Below are 18749 nucleotides of genomic sequence, written 5' to 3'. Positions count from 1 at the left end.
TATCTTCGTCTTATCGCTTGTCTCTTTGATGCTTAGTTTTTGTCTTGTCATCCACTCTTGGCTCTGTATGCCATTAGATGTATAGAGACTTGCTGCCTATTCATGTAAGTTTAATTATCTATAAATAATAATTATCAGAGTTGAATTTTAAAAATTTATTCTTGCTGTGAAACAGAAACTTTTTCCTTTCCTTGCCAATTACGTAAATGTGGGCAATGCTTTGTATGGGTGGAAGCTAGTGTTGTATTTTAATTTAATTCCCGAAAATGGCTTAAAGTTAGTTTTCTTTTATTTCTCGCACTCTGCATTATGAACAACCTGCATTTTAAAGTTATTTACGAAGTCCGATTTTCAGATAAAAGAGCACTGCTATCTTTGGTTCTTCAAAATTTATCTTTATGTAAATCCACACTAGAAGAACCTTGCAACATCTTTGCCTTGAGACTGACGAAGTAATATTTCAGAATTAAAAGAGTATTCAATTTATTTCGTGTCAGAAATAAAATATTTAATATCCATGACAGACAATTTTTCGTAGTAATAAAATATATCTATGATCTCAGAATAAAAATTCCAAACATCACGATGTGTTCCCTTTACTTAAAGAGTGTACTAGAAGTGGAATACCTATTATTAAATGTAGGAAGAGAGGTTCATAATAATAGTAGGTATTTATTCTTGCTTCCCCAATATTTGTTTATTGAGAGACTTTCTCAATTTTCCGTGAAAAAAATCATGTAGAGTCTACTTTCGTCTGTTACCTTTTACAAAAAAATCAGCATAAATGTTTACCCTAAACAGGGTGAATCACTAACTATTGCCACCTAGAATGACTCCGAAATTATGATAGTAGCTGAAAAGTTTGTGGGACAAATGTTGCATGGGACAACGGGGGCCATAGTATGACGTTGGTTTTTTGTTGCTAGGTGGGGGTCACGTCAGAGATATGAAGGTCAACTTGATTTTTTTAAATAGGATGCTATAGCTTGGTACTTATTTTCTGATAGCGGCTATCGAGACGAATCCAATGACGTGTAACAGTAAGGTCTTACAAGGTCAACGAAGGTCAAAAAGGTGGTATGAACGACCATTTACAGAAGGTGTTCGAAGTGATGGTCATTGGTATCAATGCAGGCTGCAATCTTCTTATCATGGATTGAGTGGTATTCCTTATCACTCCAGCACTTATCGAAGCTCATGCTCTGACAATTCTCTCTCGTATATCGTGCAAATAGTAAATATTCCCCGAATACAGCATATCCATCTGACGTGCCATTGATATGTAAACAATTAGACGGTTTCGCAATACAACACTAAGGGGAACGGTAAGACTAGTAACATCGAATCAAGCAAATGTGAATGATGTTTTCCTTCGAAGAACAAGTCGACCTGCTTCTGATTTGCGGAAAATGCGAATGCAATTCAGTGAGAGCTAGAGACTTATACGCTGGTAGATATCCTGGCAGTGTATCTACGCTGGTAGATACACTGAACGATATCCTCACCCTACACGTCTACATTAAAGTATGTGTATGATATATTGGGAACAACTGGATCTTTAACGCATCGGAAACATATCTGGCAAAGGAAAGTTACTAACGAGGAAAGGAAAATTGGTACTCTTTCCAATGTGGTTCGAGATCCTTGTGTTAGTTCGCGTCAAATCGCAAGGGAATCTGGCATGAGCTAGTGTTTTTCATGTTCTGCATCGTCATAAATATCATTCTTACCATATCAGTCTCCACCAAGAATTAACTGGTACGGACTGTATGCGTCGCATTGTATTCTGCCGATGGGCTTAACTTCAGATTCAGAGGGATGACACATTTATTAATTTGATTTTATTTACTGACGGGGCTACATTCACGAACCATGGAAATGTTAATTTGCATAACATGCATTATAGGGCAACTGAAAATCCATGTTGGCTGCGGCAAGTTGCACACCAAAAACCGTGGTCGGGGAATGTATGTTGTGGGTTTCTGGAAGACAGAATTATAGGCCCCTATTTCATCAAAGGAAATCTTAATGGTAGGAAGTACACCACATTCCTACAAGAAATATTAGGTCTGTTATTGGAAGAAATACACGTTTACAGAATCTTTCGTAGAATTGTAGAAAAAAAGAAAACTGGTGTTTTTAATTATTGGAAGAAATACCTTTAGGAACAAGGAACAGAATGTTGTATCAACACGATGGGTGTTTGGCACGTTTTTCGCTGATGGCTAGAAATGAGTTGCAGAGACAATTCCCAAATCGTTGGATTGGACGTGGAGATGTGTCGTGGCCGGCTCGTTCGCCAGACTTGACGCCTCTCGATTTTTTTCTTGTGGGTATTCGTAAAAGAAATTGTTAATAAACACATTCCAACTACACCTGAAGATATGCGCGAGAGAACTGTAAGAGCATCTGCTTCGATAAGTGCCGATTTGATAATGAATACCAATCAGTCCATGATAAGAAGATTGCAGCACTGCATTGACACCAATGGTCATCACTTCGAACACCTTACGCAAATGGACGTGCATGCCACCTTTGTGACCTTCGTTAACCATCAAAGACCTTACTGTTACACATCTTTGGATTCGTCTCCATAGCCGCTATCAGAAAATAAGTAGCAAACTATAGCATCCCATTTAAAAAAACCAAGTTCACCTTCATATCTCTGAATCGACCCCACCTAGCAACAAAAAGCCAACGTCGTATTATGGCCCCCGTTGTCCCATGCAACATTTGTCCCACAAACTTTTCAGCTACTATCATACTTTCGGAGTTTTTCCTGGTGGCAATAGTGACTACCCTGTATAGGCTAAACATTTATGCAGATTTTTTTGTCAAAGGTAACAGACGGGAGTAGACTCTACATGAACTTATCACGGGCACTTGAGAAAGTCTCTCCCTAAGCAAATAGTGGGAAGGCAAGAATAAATACGTTTGTAAGAAGGCTGTTTAGATTTTTATGTTGGTAACTCCACGTAGCGCTCTGTATGAAAATCACTGATTGTGCTGTGTTCAGTCTGTGGCTGGTTTGCATTGCTGGAATTTTTGCTATTGTAGAGTTGGGCAGTTGGATGTGAACAACGCTAACGTTGCGCAGTTGGAGGTGAGCCGCAAGCAGTGGTGGATGTGGGGAGAGAGATGGCAGATTTTGAGAGCGGACGATCTGGACGTGCGTCCATCAGAAAGAGTAAATTTGTAATACTGGATATTACGAACCTTTTGAATATTATTAAGGTAAATACATTGTTTGTTCCCTATCAAAATCTTTCATTTGCTAACTATGCCCATCAGTAGTTAGTGCCTTCAGTAGTTCTAATCTTTTATTTAACTGGCAGTATTGGCGCTCGCTGTATTACAGTAGTTCGACTAACGAAGATTTTGTGAGGTAAGTGATTAATGAAAGCTATAGGTTATTGTTAGTCAGGGCCATTCTTTTGTAGGGATTATTGAAAGTCAGATTGCGTTGCGCTAAAAATATTGTGTTCCGGTTTAGTGAATGTCTGAGTACGTTCGGTTTTGCTCAGCTGTTTGAAAATCAAATAACGTAGAGGTTTTCCAGCACTGTCATTTATAAAAATTTTCTAAGGGGATGTTCCAAAAGTACGTTTTGTGGCTGCCAGCGGTGTGAGTCATTGCCTACTGACTCCTTGTTGGCGCGCGTCGTTATTGGGATTAGGAAACCTAACTTCTATAAATTCACCTTGCCGAGAGGACCCTGCCCTGTTTGAATCCCGCCAGTTCTGATGAAATTCAGGTCTGTTGTTATGTCGGTAGTTTCCATAGTTTCTTTTTTGTCGGTCATATGGTGGAGAATTTCTCCCAGAATTGTAACTGCTCGGTGGACCGTAGCGTCTGAAGTTATTCTGTCTCCCTTGATAATAATTATTTTGATTCCCATATTGTCTGTTTCTCTGATTGTCCCTGTCATAGTGGAGAGGTGATCTTTCCCTGTGATTATTCTTACTCTGCAGTGGTTGTCATATGTGTAGTGGCTGTTTTGGTTACGATTTGCGTTGTAAGAATAGCCTTGTCGTGTCCAGTTATTGTTTCTGTCGTCACGGGATTGTGACGGATGTGACCTGTAATGATTGTTTTCCTGTTTTCGCATCCCGCGACTGTCTGTGTCAATTTCTAATTCTTGTAAGAGTCCCTGAAAAGCTTAAATTCGTATGATAAATTTGTTCAAACACAGTAATTGTTTGTACAGTGGTATGATCCTCCATTGTTCACGAAACTGTCAAATTGTAAGCGAGCCATAGCTCATTTTTATGGCTAGTCCGTAGTTCCTTGCGCATCCCTCGCACTGAAACTGCGGTGTATCGGCGCGCCAGAGCCTGCCGGACCAGAGAGAGACGGGCGAGACGGAGGCGTGTCCGTGCGTGCGCGCCGCGTCGCCAGGGGCAGCCGGGGCTTTCTCACGGCCATGCTAACTGAATCTCGCGGGATAATTGCGCACGCATCTGGCCGGGCCGCTCTACCTGCGGTAATTAGCGACCCTGCGCAGGTACGGCCGGCCAATGACACTGCACACCGCTGCCTGTCCGCACCCAGCCACCCCGCTTCTCCACCGCTATGCAGGCCACCAGCTCGGCATCTTCCTAAGTCTGCGGTTTACCATCAAGCTACACGCGACCCCTCTGCCGGTACTGACAGAGTACTGACAGAGTAAGAGCATATGGACTATCAGACCAATTGTGTGATTGGATTGAAGAGTTCCTAGATAACAGAACGGAGCATGTCATTCTCAATGGAGAGAAGTCTTCCGAAGTTGGAGTGATATCAGGTGGGCCGCAGGGGAGTGTCGTAGGACCGTTGCCATTCACCATATACATAAATGACCTTGTGGATGACATCGGAAGTTCACTGAGGCTTTTTGCGGATGATGCTGTAGTATATCGAGACGTTGTAACAATGGAAAATTGTACTGAAATGCAGGAGGGTCTGCAACGAATTGACGCATGGTGCAGGGAATGGCAATTGAATCTCAATGTAGACAAGTGTAATGTGCTGCGAATACATACAAAGAAAGATCCTTTATCATTTACCTACAATATAGCTGGTCAGCAACTTGAAGCAGTTAATTCCGTGAATTATCTGGGTGTAGGCATTAGGAGTGATTTAAAATGGAATGATCATATAAAGTTGATCGTCGGTAAAGCGGATGCCAGACTGAGATTCATTGGAAGAATCCTAAGCAAATCAAATCCGAAAACAAAGGAAGTAGGTTACAGTACACTTGTTCGCCCACTGCTTGAATATTGCTCATCAGTGTGAGATCCGTACCAGATAGGGTTGATAGAAGAGATAGAGAAGATCCAACGGAGAGCAGCGCGCTTCGTTACAGGATCATTTGGTAACTGCGAAATCGTTACGGAGACGATAGATAAACTCCAGTGGAAGACTGCAAGAGAGACGCTCAGTAGCTCGGTACGGGCTTCTGTTGAAGTTTCGAGAGCATACCTTCACCGAGGAGTCGAGCAGTATATTGCTCCCTCCTACGTACATCTAGCGAAGAGACCATGAGGACAAAATCAGAGAGATTAGAGCCCACACAGATGCATACCGACAATTTTTTTCCACGACCAATACGAGACTGGGCTAGAAGGGAGAACCGATAGAGGTACTCAAAATACCCTCCGCCACACACCGTCAGGTGGCTTGCGGAGTATGGATGCAGATGTAGATGGAGAGTGCAATTAGCTAATTACAACTGCTGCTCGACTGTACTTCACAATCTGCCACATCAGACTGTAATCACTACATACATAGAGCAATAAATGCATCTTATGGGAACAAGACACAAAAAATAAAACGAATCAAGTTTTATATACTAATGGCGTTGCTCCCACTATCTATTGAAGTGAGTCGTGGGTCATCTACTAACGATAATAAAGATCCAGAAAGCTGAAACGAGATTTCTTAGGGCTGTGGAAGATTGTACCAGTGTAACTAGAGTACGAAACAGCGACATTAGACAGGAATTAAACAAGAAACAGAACTGGAGACAACAGAAGGAGATGGAGTGTGCGACGTTGGATTGAAAGCTGGGTTCACCATTTTGAGACTTCGAAAATAAAAAAAGCATAAATAGAAGGCCGCCACAAAGGATCACCACCGCCAAAAAAAGTTCAAGACCATTCCATCAGCTGGAAAGATCATGCTCACAGTGTTCTGGCATGTTCAAAGTGTCGTGCATTTCGAAACCATGCCTAAGGCTACCGACATGAATTCAGGAAGGTACTGCGAGACCTTCAGGAAACTGAAAGAACGAATTCAAAGAGTGCGTCCCACGTAGAGCACCCTCTCCTTCACCATGACAACGCTCACAAGGAAATACTGTTCACGTTTAGAAATTATAAATTTTGGTACTTACCTCGTTCTATGTTGTCTTCGTTGTCTTTTTCAGGGTACGAGTGTTCGCACAGGCTTTCTCAGTTCGAAGAAATTACCTACAAATTTTAATTTGTATTATCAAGGTATTTCCTGCTTGTAAGTGATAAGTGTTCCCTTAGATTTTGTCTTCTGGATTTTTTCATTGTAATCCAGCAAACTACACTACTGGCCATTAAAATTGCTACACCACGAAGATGACGTGCTACAGACGCGAAATTTAGCCGACAGGAATAAGATGCTGTGATATGCAAATGATTAGCTTTTCAGAGCATTCACACAAGGTTGGCGCCAGTGGCGACACCTACAACGTGCTGACATGAGGAAAGTTTCCAACCGATTTCTCATACACAAACAGCAGTTCACCGGCGTTGCCTGGTGAAACGTTCTTGTGATGCCTCGTGTAAGGAGGAGAAATGCGTACCATCACGTTTCCGACTTTGATAAAGGTCGGATTGTAGCCTATCGCGATTGCGGTTTATCTTATCGCGACATTGCTGCTCGCGTTGGTCGAATTCCAATGACTGTTAGCAAAATATGGAATCGGTGGGTTCAGGAGGGTAATACGGAACGCCGTGCTGGATGCCAACGGCCTCGCATCACTAGCAGTCGAGATGCCAGGCATCTTATCCGCATGACTGTAACGGATCGTGCAGCCATGTCTCGATCTCTGAATCAACAGATGGGGACGTTTGTAAGACAACAACCATCTGCATGAACAGTTCGACGACGTTTGCAGCCTCATGGACTATCAGCTCGGAGACCATGGCTGCGGTTACCCTTGTGGCTGCATCACAGACAGGAGCGCCTGCGAAGGTGTACTCAACGACGAACCTGGGTGCACGAAATGCAAAACGTCATTTTTTCGGATGAATCCAGGTTATGTTTACAGCATCATAATGGTTGCATCCGTGTTTGGCGACATCGCGGTGAACGCACATTGGAAGCGTGTATTCGTCATCGCCGTACTGGCGTATCACCCGGCGTGATAGTGTGGGGTGGCATTGGTTACACGTCTCGGTCACGTCTCGTTGGCATTGACGGCACTTTGAACAGTGGACGTTACACTTCAGATGTGTTACGACCCGTGGCTCTACGCTTCATTCGATCCGTGCGAAACAATACGTTTCAGCAGGATAATGCACGACCGCATGTTGCAGGTCCTGTAAGGGCCTTTCTGGATACAGAAAATTTTCTACTGCTGCCCTGGCTAGCACATTCTCCAGATCTCTCACCAATTGAAAACGTCTGGTCAATGGTGGCCGAGCAACTGGTTCGTCACAATACGCCAGTCACTACTCGTGATGAACTGTGGTATCGTGTTGAAGCTGTGCACGCCATCCAAGCTCTGTTTGACTCAATGCCCAGGTGTATGAAGGCCGTAATTACGGCCAGAGGTGGTTGTTCTGGGTACTGATTTCTCAGGATCTATGCACCTAAATTGCGTGAAAATGTAATCACATGTCAGTTCTAGTATAATGTGTTTGTCCAATGAATACCCGTTTGTCATCTGCATTTCTTCTTGGTGTGGCAATTTTAATGGCCAGTAGTGTACTTCACAATGATAATCCACCTTTCACAGAAATACAACTGTCTACAACTGCAGAAACAAGTGTCTCTATTACAACAGTCCAAACGTATCTGTCTATTAAAACCGACTCTGCAGGCCTCAGTGATTCAACATCTCTTTCCGCCAAGCGTGAGGCAGCATAACAGAGACACTACAATTGTAGTCAAAGAGTCAAAGTATTTACTTAGCTGGCGTACAAGTATTTAAATTTACTTTAAACGAGTTTTTAGGTAAATATTATAAAATCTAGTGAATAAATTTGTAACCTCCCCTCACTTATCGACCTTAATGACAGTGAAAAATTAAACCGCGTGTACCTAATGGAAATTTGGTAAAAGCAATTGTCACCGAAGTTAATCTATCGGTAAAGAGGGAGGAAGGGTTACATCTAAATTAAAGGAAAAATGCAAATGAAATTGGTGGAAATTAATTTTGAAAAAGGGTAAAGTTATTAAAGAAAGTAAATGTGCGGTCGTTACGTTAACAGTTAACTGGCATTAGTTAGATAATTGAGATTTGGGGAAAATTACGGTTGCCAGTCCTATGGACAACCACTATAATGACTGAAAAAGAAAGGTTAATGCACATATAATTAGCACTAAAAGCGTGGCAACTGAATGTTGACGCGTGTTGTGTGAAAACTGAATGTTAGTCAGAAGTAATAAATTTCGCTACACTCTGACTTAATTTAGCAAAAGAATTAATAAAACCGGAAAACTGAAAGTTAATTTAGTGACTGAAATTAATAGTGAACTTTGTTTCCGAAGCACTACGAAATTAAATAAAATAAGGTTAGTCTTAGGCTACCTCAACACTCATCTCAAAAGCAACTTGAATCTACGCAATTTAGCAATTTAGTAACAAGAGATTTAAATTTGTACGTGAATTAAATGATTTTGAACAATTAAGATTAGTAAAATTTAGTACGTACCAAGCTGAGCTGTAGTCACAGGTAAGCTAAAATATGGTAACAAAACTCGCCCTCTTAATTTGTGCTTGTATAATCTAAATACAGATTTGTTTGGGTGTTGTTATGAATACTTTAACTGAACTTTGAAATTAAAGTAGTGAAATGGAATGATATTACTTTAACGCTGGCGTTTGAATTTCAACGACACTCGGGTTCATTTCGGAAAAGGAAGGCACCCTGCTTGGTAATGCAATTGGGACACTGAGGTTCATGCTAAGTTGATGTATTTTAGTGATGCAAATGGAACAGTTTGAAAAGCTGAGGTCTGCCATACAGTTCTAAAACTTTACGTGGTTTCAGTCTTCCTTGTTGGTTGACTGAAGGTTTGAAGTCGTCGATCGAGCAGGTGGCGATAGTCACTTATTGGCGGCCGTCGCTGTTGCAGAAGCTGGATGTTGGCGCGCCTTCTTCTCGACACGGTCACCTGGGGAAACGGGCTCTTGATGTGTGCCAGCTAATATGTCTCGTCCGCGACACCGTGTCAGAAACTATCATAGCAAGTTGAGCGCAATTACATGCTGCCAAACCCCGAAAGTGCGGCATCTCGCGGGAGCCGGCCGAAGTGGCAGAGTGGTTCTAGGCGCTTCAGTCTGGACCGAGCGACCGCTACGGTCGCAGGTTCGAATCCTGCCTCGGGCATGGATGTGTGTGATGTCCTTAGGTTAGTTAGGTTTCAGTGGTTCTAAGTTCTAGGGGACTGACGCCCTCAGATGTTAAGTCCCATAGTGCTCAGAGCCATTTTGAACTGGCGGGAGCGTCACTCAGCATACCTGCTCCACCGACCTACTCTTGCCAGAGTCTGCTCTGCCCGCGCTCCACGCGGCAGAGTTAACACTGCTCAAGATCCTAAACACTTTGGTTCTCCACACGACCTATCGTAATCGTTCGATAGCATAGTTTTCCCTAGGCAAGACCCAGCGTAAAAATACAAATAATATTTAAGAAACAAACCAATTATACATCGACATAAATGCATAAGTATATGTACAGAGTGTTCCAAAAAGGTATGGCCAAAGTTTCAGGAAACATTCCTCACACACAAATAAAGAAAAGATGTTATGTGGACATGTGTCCGGAAACGCTTAATTTCCATGTTAGAGCTCATTTTAGTTTCTTCCACCTACGCTCAATGGAGCACGTTATCATGATTTCATACGGGATACTCTACCTGTGCTGCTAGAACATGTGCCTTTACAAGTACGACACAACATGTGGTTCATGCGCGATAGAACTCCTGCACATTTCAGTCGAAGTGTTCGTACGCCTCTCAACAACAGATTCGGTGGCCGATGGATTGGTAGAGGCGGACCAATTCCATGGCCTCCACGCTCTTCTGACCTCAACCCTCTTGACTTTCATTTATGGGGCCATTTGAAAGCTCTTGTCTACGCATCCCCGGTACCAAATGTAGAGACTCTTCGTGCTCGTATTGTGGACGGCTGTGATACAATACGCCATTCTCCATGGCTGCATCAGCGCATCAGGGATTCCATGCGACGGAGGGTGGATGCATGTATCCTCGCTAATGGAGGACATTTTGAACATTTCCAGTAACAAAGTGTTTGAAGTCACGCTGGTACGTTCTGTTGGTGTGTGTTTCCATTCCACGATCAATGTGATTTGAAGAGAAGTAATAAAATGAGCTCTAACATGGAAAGTAAGCGTTTCCGGACACATGTCCACATAACATATTTTCTTTCTTTGCATGTGAGGAATGTTTCCTGAAAGTTTGGCCGTACCTTTTTCTAACACCCTGTATACAAATTGTAAAACAATTACAATATATAAACACACAGAAATGTCACATCTCCAGGTAACAAAATAAGGAAAAAAAACTGTAGTACAATAGATGAAAATAGGATATGCATTTCCGTCGTTACAAATTATACTGTACAACGTAATAAAGTAAGCACACGCAAATTTATGTTGATTTACAGAAAAATTGTTGAATTCATGTGAAATGAAAGCAATAGTTCACAAAATATATGATTTACGTATATATCGATTTACAGGAAGATATATTTTTTTTCTTATAAAGGATGAGATCGACAGCCAGCGGTATCGAAGGCTTCCATATACGCTTTAGGCTTTATTACACCACACAGTTTGATCTATTTCAGCATGTAATTTCGATCACTTGTCCTTACTATAAAGATGCAGGGCATATTCTCGCAATCTCGGACACGAAAAACGATCTTAATTTTGCGAAGAGAGTCCACAGTGACGGCGGCGCCGGTCGGCCTCGCTTCCCCGCGGGCCGCTAACTAAGGCCGGCGGCCGCTTGCTTTCAATTAGTCACATCGCCGCCCCGCCCCGGCTGGTCGTGCCGGCCGGCAAGAAGCGCGGAATGCGTCGCGAATGGCGCCGCCGCTGCCGCCGCTGCCGCCGCTTCGCCGTCGCAGCGCGGCCGCCGTCGTGACGCGCCGGCCGGCGTCTTTTTGTGCGCCTCATCTTCCCCGCCCGCGGCGTTGATTAAAATATCACAAAAACGCCACCATTTACAACAAAGGCCTGCCGTTTAATACAATAACCTTTTTTGGGGCCTGTCGCCGGATCACGTGCCGCGGCCGGCCCCCTTTCTCAGCGGCCTCGCTGCCGCCGCCACGCCGTCGTGTCTCGCAGCAGACGTCAGGCCGCTGTCCACCGGCCGTGGCTCCAGGGAGGCGGTCTGGACACGGCGGCTGGCGCTGCCACTGTGCAGGTCGCGAGTCAACGACACGCGGCCAGCCTGTCCACTGTCCTGCACATCCACCCCCGCACTCCCAGTCTCACCGTCACGTTCTGGCGTCGAGATGAGGCTACAGTTTCTTTACAGCTCTGAATTAACTTTTTCACTGCAGCGTGCACAACACGTTCAAGTTAACTCCGTCGGAACGAATTAAATGGTTTCTTAGGTTTGTTTATATACTGGTAGATAGGACAGCTTGGCTGTGGTGGAAGTGGAAGGGTAGCCCACAACAGACAGACAACAGTATTCACAATCACAAGCACCCAAGTTTAATGATCTTCCAGCAATAAAGGCTCTTAACAAATCTCAATTGAGCAAGGACATAAACTTGGTTACAAACATGTTAACCTTCAACCAGTGAATAACACCAATAAAGAATTACCAATCAATAAGACGTAGATAAAAGACTGCTTTACAAGAATGCTTAAATTAAGTACAATCATGAAAGTTAAGTTACAAATTTTATGTTAAGCTTCAACAGGTGAATAACCCCAATAAGGAACCCTCATTGAAAAAAAAAAAAAAAAAAAAAAAAGACAGATAGGAAAATGCCTTACAAAATGCTTGAATTGTGTAAAATCACGAAAAGCTGAGTTACTTTTCCCCCAAACTACTTAGGAATTTACAGCAAATAAACAAATTTGATCTGTCTAATCAGAAGGTAACTGCCAAGTCCGAGCGACCGAAGCCACTCAGAGAGGACGACCGCCCCAACGCTGGTCATCAACCGACATCGTCACGGCCCAGTGGCCACCGTGCTAAAACAGACTAACGTTTCGGTAAGCGACCGACAACAACACAGGAGTAACAGTGACTGAAAGTTGGCGTACGCCTTACGAAACACGGCACACCCTGAAGCGGGAGCAGGCACACCTGACTAGCGGCCGTACAACCACGAGCAAACAAATCTTACGCCGCCCGTACTAACGCGGGAAATGATAGCGAGCGACAAGACGCCACGCGCAAAGCAGCAACCGTGCCTACCCCTCGACCACAGAATGTGCCCTGTCTCCTTACCTATGGTAATACAATTTATAGCACACAAGAAACAATTTAATAAAGGCATTAGTTCAACGCAAGATCAGTTAACAGTCAGGTCCAGTAAAGATTTACCCACGGATTTACCTTCAAACCAACTTCCGGACCACAGGCGGAAATTAGTAAACTTGGCATAAGTTTTCACCAGACCGATAAACAAGAAATCAAATTTAACAGTAGCCAAAATATAGTCACGATACGCAAGCCCTTCAAGACCTTGCTATCCTATAGTTATCATTAACAGCGAAACATACACAAATGAATGACAAGAAATTAACCATTGAAAGCAAAAAAAAAACACCACAAAGGTTACATCAATTAATTTGCAGACGAGCCAGTCACTGACAGCTTAGTTCCACAAGATTATGACTAACCTCACTCGACAGCAATACATTTGAGTGCATGATAACTAGGTTGCCCAAACGGGACTCCAGAGCCCCAAAAAAAGTCCCACGTTAGCTGTCTTGTTCTCGGATACTAGGCACCACCGGGCTAAGACAATCACGACAAAAGAATCTCTGAAATTACAGCTGCCTGCAGCAAAACAAATGAGTCAGGGTGCATGAACGTAAAGCACAAGCCACTGTTCCAGCCGGAGCGTAACCTTTTCAGTGCACATACGGACAGAACAACACACGTGGGCATAAAGGGAGCAGCAGATGCGTACCAAGCAAACTATACTGCGCCAAAATACGACCCACGTCACGTCCATAAACCGGAACACTGCTCCCGGAGCTGGTGTCTGCTCGCTGGACTGCCGCACCTCTGTCCCCCGGAAAGCGATGCTGACTGCCGCCTTGCTCAACACTCCCTTCTCGGCCATGCACAACAACTCTTGTCGCCTCGGAGTGCGTTCGCAATGTCCGTTCTCCCCTGCTGTCTGCCCCAGACTCCCGTACTCGCACTCACTCCCTCGTTAAGACCCGCTCCGATCGGAGACGCTCGCGATCGCACATAGTGCCAACCTCAACCAGAGGAGTCATCGACAGCGTCTTGCGCCCGAGAGCCGCGCCACGGCAAGTTTATAAATTAAATCTTCTGCTACCAGTCACTATTTTCTCTTTATTTTACTATTCGCACGACGCGTTTCGAGAAATAACTCCCATTTTCAAGTGCGTTTTGTTTTTTTTTTTGTTTCTTTTAGGTGTGTGTTAAGCCATTTCTTTTGATGTTGTCAGTGTGTGTGAGTCTGCTTCATTTTGTTGACTTTTACTGTAATACATAAGAAGCGCGATTTTTAGTTGGGTATCAATTCTTTTTGTGAGGTTAGTGGCTAAAATTTAGAACAATTTGTTTTCTAATGGTCCATTTGTGTAGAGTCTCACACACACTTAACATCACGCTCAACTTGTTGTACACTTTACACATCGAAAATATCTTATATAAACAAAACAGTTACAAAGATCTTCTTACAGGTAGTTCACAGAGATAACATTATAGGCCTTCCACAGATTATGATATGCTTTTGTACAGAGGTTATTTATCTTAACAATTTGGCTCATGAATTACTTATACTGATTTTACAATTGTGCTTATTTCTGTGTTTTATTATTTTTATTTAAGTATATTATCGAAACATCTGAAGAAATTCACTGATTCACTTTCAAGTTTTTCAAATGGTTCAAATGGCTCTGAGCACTATGGGACTCAACTGCTGAGGTCATTAGTCCCCTAGAACTTAGAACTAGTTAAACCTAACTAACCTAAGGACATCACAAACATCCATGCCCGAGGCAGGATTCGAACCTGCGACCGTAGCGGTCCTGCGGTTCCAGACTGCAGCGCCTTTAACCGCACGGCCACTTCGGCCGGCACTTTCAAGTTTTTCATTTAATATTTTATCTTCATATTTTCTGTAATGTGCATATATCTCCAGTTCTTCAAGCAAATCCATTTTATGTCCTTTATTTAGTCGGTGCAGTACTTTGACATTTTGCTCTATTTTTCCAAATGGGTGTCCTGTATTATGTATGTGTGCTGCTATTGCTGATGTAGTGTGTTTGTTGTGTGTGTATGCTCTAATGTGCTCTGTGTACATGGTGTTGATACACTCCTGGAAATGGAAAAAAGAACACATTGACACCGGTGTGTCAGACCCACCATACTTGCTCCGGACACTGCGAGAGGGCTGTACAAGCAATGATCACACGCACGGCACAGCGGACACACCAGGAACCGCGGTGTTGGCCGTCGAATGGCGCTAGCTGCGCAGCATTTGTGCACCGCCGCCGTCAGTGTCAGCCAGTTTGCCGTGGCATACGGAGCTCCATCGCAGTCTTTAACACTGGTAGCATGCCGCGACAGCGTGGACGTGAACCGTATGTGCAGTTGACGGACTTTGAGCGAGGGCGTATAGTGGGCATGCGGGAGGCCGGGTGGACGTACCGCCGAATTGCTCAACACGTGGGGCATGAGGTCTCCACAGTACATCGATGTTGTCGCCAGTGGTCGGCGGAAGGTGCACGTGCCCGTCGACCTGGGACCGGACCGCAGCGACGCACGGATGCACGCCAAGACCGTAGGATCCTACGCAGTGCCGTAGGGGACCGCACCGCCACTTCCCAGCAAATTAGGGACACTGTTGCTCCTGGGGTATCGGCGAGGACCATTCGCAACCGTCTCCATGAAGCTGGGCACCGGTCCCGCACACCGTTGGGCCGTCTTCCGCTCACGCCCCAACATCGTGCAGCCCGCCTCCAGTGGTGTCGCGACAGGCGTGAATGGAGGGACGAATGGAGACGTGTCGTCTTCAGCGATGAGAGTCGCTTCTGCCTTGGTGCCAGTGATGGTCATATGCGTGTTTGGCGCCGTGCAGGTGAGCGCCACAATCAGGACTGCATACGACCGAGGCACACAGGGCCAACACCCGGCATCATGGTGTGGGGAGCGATCTCCTACACTGGCCGTACACCACTGGTGATCGTCGAGGGGACACTGAATAGTGCACGGTACATCCAAACCGTCATCGAACCCATCGTTCTACCATTCCTAGACCGGCAAGGAAACTTGCTGTTCCAACAGGACAATGCACGTCCGCATGTATCCCGTGCCACCCAACGTGCTCTAGAAGGTGTAAGTCAACTACCCTGGCCAGCAAGATCTCCGGATCTGTCCCCCATTGAGCATGTTTGGGACTGGATGAAGCGTCGTCTCACGCGGTCTGCACGTCCAGCACGAACGCTGGTCCAACTGAGGCGCCAGGTGGAAATGGCATGGCAAGCCGTTCCACAGGACTACATCCAGCATCTCTACGATCGTCTCCATGGGAGAATAGCAGCCTGCATTGCTGCGAAAGGTGGATATACACTGTACTAGTGCCGACATTGTGCATGCTCTGTTGCCTGTGTATATGTGCCTGTGGTTCTGTCAGTGTGATCATGTGATGTATCTGACCCCAGGAATGTGTCAATGAAGTTTCCCCTTCCTGGGACAATGAATTCACGGTGTTCTTATTTCAATTTCCAGGAGTGTATTTCGGCCTGTTTGTCCTACGTAGAACTTGGAGCATTCCTGGCATGTTACCTTGTATATTCCAGAGTCTGGATATGGATCATGATTACACTTTATATTATGTGTTAGTTTTTTGTGTAGTTTATTGGATGTAGAAAACCCAATTTTTACTCTGCGGTTTTTGAAAATATTTGCAATCTTCTGTGATACATTGCCTATGTATGGAACGCTAGATATATATTTGTTTTTCTCTTTTTCTTCTGTGGTGCAGTTTGTACCTGCGTTTCTCTTCACTTTGTCTAAGATTGTGTCAACCATGGAAGCATTGTAACCATTGGCAACTGCAATCTTCTTCACTGTGTTTATTTCTTGTTGCATATTTTCTTGGTTCAATGGTATTTTTGTTGCCCTATGCAGCATTGACCTGTATGCTGCCTGTTAATGGATATTTGGGTGACATGAGGTTGCAGGGATTGTCGTGTCAGTCATTGTATGTTTCCTATAAATTTTGAATGTGCATGTGTTGTTGTGTCTTGTAATATTTAGGTCCAGAAAGTTGATACTTTTATTTTGCTCATGTTCCACTGTAAATTTAATTTTCTCGTTTAGATTATTGAAATGATTAAGAATGTCTGTGATGTCTTTGGTATCTCCTTTCACTAACAGTAGTGTGTCATCTACATATCTCCTATAAAATTCTATTTTCTTTAGGCAAGGTTCTTGGCTGTCAAATAATTTTTGTTCTAAGTGATTTATGTATATGTCAGTTATGGTACCGGATATACATGATCCCATTGCTAGGCCATCTGGTTGCTTATAAATGTTGTCATTAAAGGTAAAGTAGTTGTAACTTAGGGTTAGCTGAAGGAGTTCTCTTTCGCAAGCTCTCACTTCCTGTTTTACTTATCTTAGAAGATACAAGTCACACTGAGAGCGGGATAACATTGGATTCGTTACGAAATCCGAAGAATCATAACGTCTCATCTGAAGAAAAATGATTCAAAATCATGAGATTCCAGGAGCACAGCTGGTGTAATATTTCTGGCTTATTCAGCGATCATATTAGGCTCCAGGAAGCTATTCCCAGGGCAGTGCTGATGCAAGAAGCATAGAGATGACGCAATGTGAGATGAGGTACCGGTGACAGACGTTAGATTCTGTAGCATTCCCGTGAGAAAGGCCGCCTGCATGATGCTGCTGCTCTGTGATTGGCTGCTGTGTTCGGCGGTAGGGCGCCGAAACATTAAACTTTAGTTGCTATTATTAATTAAACCTGTCATCCAAATTACTTCATTTTTTTAAATTAAACATCTCTCAGCAGCGAGCTATCAATCAGTCATTTCAAAATTATTAAAATCAAAGTATTACTAAAACAAAAGACTGACGATATTACTGCCGATGCACTTCGGTGGCGTTCGGGTCACGCCTTGCTGGCTTGGCTCGAAGTGTCTGCGGCAGTCCGGCTCTCCAGTTCTGACCGTTCCAGTAGACAGACATGTTGTCTGTTATAGCAGTATTTGTTTCATGCAATTTTATTTAGTACAGTTCCGACCGTCGCTAGGTACAGACATGTTGTCTGTAATAGTACTATTTGATTCGTGTAATTTTATTCTCCAGTTCTGACGGTCCCAGTAGACAGACATGTTGTCTGTGGCAGGATGATTTTGATGTATTTCATGTTATTTTAGCCAGATATAATGACTGTGGAAAGATATGTTCAATACGTTGTGACCAAGAATAGTTTCTCGTGTCTATATCAACAAAAACGCGAGTGGCATCCCAAATGAGTTATAGTTTATTCGTAGCAGCAGTTCCTTGCGAAGTTAATTTCAGCCTCCAGAAAAAGAATCGACGACCTGCGTCCTGTTTTCTGCGCTGGGGACATCATCATCATGAAGACAGCAGGTTAGTGAAGTGTACAAGAACTTATGTATTCCACACAGGGCAGTGGAAACAACTAGGCACCTCACGTTTACTACATGCACAGTACAAATGTGCTCAGTGACACTTCATCTGCAGTAATGCAGAGGAGGTAAAGAAGGATGAAAGTATTAACACTAACACACTTTTATTCCTTTTTCTTGCCGTACTGGAAGGTAGATTTTGGATGGATTAAAGCTAAGGTTTGTGGGGAGTGAATAGTCCAGTTAAGGCGCAGTTTGCACTGGTACGATACGATGCGTAATACAACATTTTATTTGTAAATTGAAGGTGGAGAGGGGCATAAAGGAAAGGCAAGGGAGGGGATCACCGCTGTATGCTACATCGGTACATTACGCGGAATCAGTGGTGACGACTGAAAATGTGTACCGGACCAGGATTCGAACCCAGGATCTCCTGCTTACTTGGCAGGTGCGATAACCACTGCGCCATGCAGGACAAGGCGTTATCGGAACTGCGGCGACTACCTCGGCACGTCTCACTATGTGTCCCAGGTGGTGCAGTGGTTAACGTACCTGCCTAGTAAGCAGGAGGTACTGGGTTCGAATCCCAGTCTAGTACACATTTTTACTCTTCACCGCTGATTCCGCGTAATGTGGCGGTGCAGCTGACAGCAGTGATCCCCTCCCTTTCCTTTCCTTTCTTCCCCTCTCCACCTTCAA

This window comes from Schistocerca nitens, chromosome 4 (assembly GCF_023898315.1).
Source record: "Schistocerca nitens isolate TAMUIC-IGC-003100 chromosome 4, iqSchNite1.1, whole genome shotgun sequence".
Classification (NCBI taxonomy): domain Eukaryota; kingdom Metazoa; phylum Arthropoda; class Insecta; order Orthoptera; family Acrididae; genus Schistocerca; species Schistocerca nitens.
This window is presented reverse-complemented; position numbering follows the sequence as displayed.